Source organism: Apium graveolens, chromosome 4, assembly GCF_009905375.1.
Source record: "Apium graveolens cultivar Ventura chromosome 4, ASM990537v1, whole genome shotgun sequence".
Taxonomy (NCBI): Eukaryota; Viridiplantae; Streptophyta; class Magnoliopsida; order Apiales; family Apiaceae; genus Apium; species Apium graveolens.
This window is the reverse complement of record NC_133650.1, coordinates 96,420,540-96,425,307: the sequence shown is the minus strand read 5'-3', so window position 1 is coordinate 96,425,307 and position 4,768 is coordinate 96,420,540.

Sequence of the window (4,768 nt, the reverse complement as noted above, 5' to 3'; positions counted from 1 at the left end):
TCCAAAAGAAATTTACAAGTGAATACAAGATAGATGTTCCTCTAGTCTGAACATATAACTACATTAGTCTATCTTGATTCATAAAGCTCTAATCATATTACATTGAGTTTTGAGCTACTTGAATTCGGTTGTCTTCTCTTCCGACTTCACCTTCTTCCAAATCTTGAAGCAACTCCTTGTCAAAGACACGATCCTTTTCTGAAGTGAAGCTGTCTGGTCTAACTGGTTGAACTCCAACTGACTTTAGCTTATTCTTTAACTGATTGTACCTTTTGATATTCTTTTCACAATAAGCTTGAATCAAATCAGCTGCTTGAGTTTTCAACATGGATGAATATCCAGCAGTTCTTAGGTGATGTTCCATCCAGACCAGATGCTTAGCTGAGTAGTCTTTAAGAGATTGTGAATCGAGCTGGCAGATTTGAAGACAGTCAGACTTAAAGAATCTTACCTGATGAGGATTGTTGACCACTTGAGGACTAGCCCTGCTGGCAAACTCTTTGAGCCTTTCTCGAAGAACTTCATTCAATTCTGAGCTTCTTTTGACTTTGTTGAGAAGAACCCAAATCTCTGACAAAGAACGATTCTCAAACAGATGAAGTGACACCTTGAAAGATCCTTCGCTCTGACAATATACAAATATGCTCATCTCATTTAGGGATCTGTCAAAGGCAGTTGTGATCCTTGATTCTTCAGTCTTTATAGCATTCATGTACATGTCATTGTTTGGATTAGAGATCTCCAGCTTGTCCAGAAGATGTAGAAACTGTCTATCATTGTGTGTGCTCAGCTGAGGCATATCAAGTACTCTCCTAGCTTCATCCCATTTTTCACCAATCTTCAGTCTGACATCTCTTCTCCTTTCTTGAGCTTTAATGTCATGAAGACGTTGCTTTTGAAGAGCTTCTGTTCTTTGGATGTCTTTCCTCATGTCAATGATCTGGGATACCTTTTTGAGTTCAGCTTCTTTTCTTTTCAATTCTGACTGCTGTTGCTGAAACTTTTTCTCAAACAGAGGATCCACTGGAGCTTCCTCTTCCCATTCTCCAAAATCACTTTCCTCCTCAGCTTCAAAGAAACCATCTTTATCTTCCAAGACTGGTTCAGTGGGAACGTCACAAATATCAAAGTCATCATGTTCTCCACTATAGTAGATATCATCAGGCTTCCCTGTGCCTCCAGCAGACGAATCTTTTTCTTTTCCCTTTTCACTTCTCCCTTTCTTCTCCCCCTTAGTTGAGGAATCCTCTACAGACTTTCCCTTAGATCCTCCATGACCTCCATCTCCTCCCGAGCCTGAGCCTCCACCAGACGGCCCTTCAAAGAAAGTCCTTTGTTCTTCATTAGGGTATTGGGAATTTTTGATCATGTAGTACAGGTGCTTCATCCCTTCATTCAGATGTTCCATGCCCGTCTCTATCTTCAGAAATCTGGAAGAATCTAGTGAATGATTCATTTCAACCAAGTCTTCAAGAGAAGTCATTCTTGTATGTAGAGAGCAGAAGTTTGAAATGTCGTCAGCTGATAACGTTGGAGATGCCTGGATTGAGTTAAGCTTTGGTAAAACAGATGTCTTCAAATCTGATATTTCAGTCCTGATGAGAGCCAGCTGATTATTGACAGAGGTGGAAGAAGAAGACCGTTCAACCACTTGTGCTTTGAATGATTTAGCTTTAGCCTGACTTTTTGCAAGTTGTTCCTTGAGATCAGCAATTTGAGCTAACAGATTTTCAGTGTTTGTGTCTGTGTGTGCGCTCACCTGAATATCTCTCCTGTTTAATTCACTCAACTCACGTGCATGTGTATCTCTCAATATAATTGCTCGTGAGGAGTCTTCCTGATGCTGATCTTCTGTACCTGCATTTAAAATCACCCTAGCCTCTTCAAGAGAGGTCAGTGGTGGTGCAATGGGAATTCGCGAGTCCCGATCCTCAGTCAAACCTATCTTTTCATGTGAAATAGATGTCTGAATTGCTTCAGGGATAGATTGACCGAGTTACCCTCCACTTTCTCCAGATAAATCTGTGAGTGGAGAATCCCGTGAGGGAGCCAGAGGTGTTGGATCTGGGAGGGGAGAAAATGACTCTATTAAAGGTGGCTGAGAGTCAGATTTTCCTTCAGAAGCATGTGACTGCTCTTCTGCCGTAACTATGGCAGGCACTGTAACCGACTCAATGTGCACTCCTCGCTCCGTGTCCTGAGTATCATCTACTGGTCTGTATGCTTCCATTGTGAGTAATGGAATTGTGCTTGACTCAGTACAGGATGTCATGGCCCTATGTCGAATTTTAATAGATTCATCCTGTTGAGAGAATGTTTCTAGTAACTGTTCAGTGGCCATTTCAAAGTCCATGTCCTGTTGGGAGGACAAGGATGGGCTTTTAGATGCCTCAGTAAATGTTCTTCTTTTCTTGGGTGGAGGCAGAGCTGAGGGTTCATTCACATCCACTAACATACTACTTCCTACTAACCTTTTAGGCAACATTTTAGACAGTGGGGGAGAGGTTGAGATAGGTTGTGACTCTGTGATTAGCTCTATGACCTGGGATTGAAGCTGTAGTTCTACAACTTCATGGTCAGTCCTATCAACCACTGGGGGTCTTTCAACAGAAGTAGGAATAGGTTGAGTTTGAGGAATTATTACCTGCAGAGGAAGAGCATCTGATGTTTGAGCCTGGGTGGTTTGAACCACTGGAGGTTGAGCTTGTTGTTCATGACCGGGAAGATTGAAGATAGGTAAAGGAATATAAGTGGCCATGAAAGCAGATACAAGTACTGGGACTTGCATGAATTTGAAAGTTGTGTCTTGGCGGGTGTAAATTTTTTTGCTTACTGGAGGGGGTTCGGTTACTGAGGAGTTAGCAAAAAGGGCTTTATGCTCAGGTGAGAGAATATGTTCTGCTATGAACATGAGAAAACGAGCATAGTAGCACGAGACCCTACAATTTGTAGAATGATCACGTAAAGCAGTAGTGAGACGTCTCAGAAGAATGGGTAAAAGTAGTTTGCCAAAATTGATCCTTTGATTGAAAATAACCACAAGACCAATATACTGCAGAGTGGAAGTGATGTTGTGAAAGTTGGATTTAGTGCAGTTGGCAAACACTTTAGAAAGAGTATCGAAGAAAATGTCCCATTCAGAAACCAAATTGAATTTAGACAACTTGGTTAAATTAATCATCCCCTGATAGTGAATAGCATGGAAAAAGTTTGAAATATCATTTTCAGAGGGCAAATTACAAAAATTGTCCATAGGAAAATTTAACGCTCGATTGACGACTGTTTCATCAACTACATACTGTGTGTTTGCCACGGTGAATGAAAAAGATTTAAAATCATCGGCCACAATAGAGGTTGTGCAAATCAGTCTGAGCAGATCAACATTTAAAATCACATTTGATTTAATAGCAGAGCTAACAATCGAATGGTCATTCAAAAATCTAATCCACGGCTTAAATTTTTCTACATCACATTTATCTGGATTAAAATAACCAACAAGATTATACGAAACAATTTGGAAATTGAGAGCCATTTTAAAAATAATAATAAGACACACACTTTCAGAATTTTAAGAGTAATATTAAGAAAATTCGAATTAATTAAATTAATTTAATAATTCGAATTAAATCAATTATATTCGAAAAATTTAGAAAGAAATGTATCTCGTTAAAGTTCTTAACTCACAAAAGCAGATTTGAAAAACGCACAAGACACCAAACAAAATTAAATAGAATTACCCAAAATCAAACAAACACACACTGATTTTTTTAACAAAAAAAATCGACAGCACTTCTGTATGTATATACGTGTATGTATATATCTCATGAGTGATGATTTTTGTATGCTGAGTAAAAACTCGAGCAGGGAAGACAATGGAGGCTGATTGAGTTTGATCGAATAGAGAGAGAGAGAAAATGAGAGAAAAAAAATGAGAGAAAAAAAACTGATGGAATTTGAAAGAGTACTGAGTGAATTAGAAAAAAAACAGAAAAAAAATATTAAGTAGACAACTGGTATGATAATTCAGGATAGTCTTACCAATTGTCATACCGATAGTCATACAAGGCAAATTGAGAAAACAAAACAAACAAACAAAACAAAAAAAATATTGTAACAATATAACTGGTATGACAATCTGATAGTCATACCGATTGTCATACCAGTATAAAATAAAACAAAAAAATCTGATATTAATTTTATTACTGGCATGACAATCAATAGTCATACCGATTGTCTTGCCAGTTATAAAATTAAACTGAATTAAAAATAAACACTTATATGTACTGGAATGACTTTCAGCAAGACAATTTCAATTGTCTTGCCGATTGTCATTCTAGTATAAAATAAATTACATATTTATATAAATATACTGAAATGACTTTCAGCAAGACAATTTCAATTGTCTTGCCGATTGTCATTCAAGTAACAAATTAAAACAAACAAATGTATATAAATATTATAAACCAAATAATAACAGTTTTTAACAAAAACAAATACAAACAGTTTTTTAACAACAACAGAACATATATATATATATATATATATATATAAATTACAGAAAACTACAATAAATACTAATATAGATATGGCATAAAATATTTACACAATTAAAATATTTCAGAGATAATTATATTTTCAGTCCAAAAATAGATTTCTTTTGAATTTTAGCAAATAAAATTCATAGAAAAATATTTTTAGAGAAAATAAAATATTCTGAGACATTAAAATTAACAAGTTGAGTAAATAAATAAGATAAGATAATTAAAAT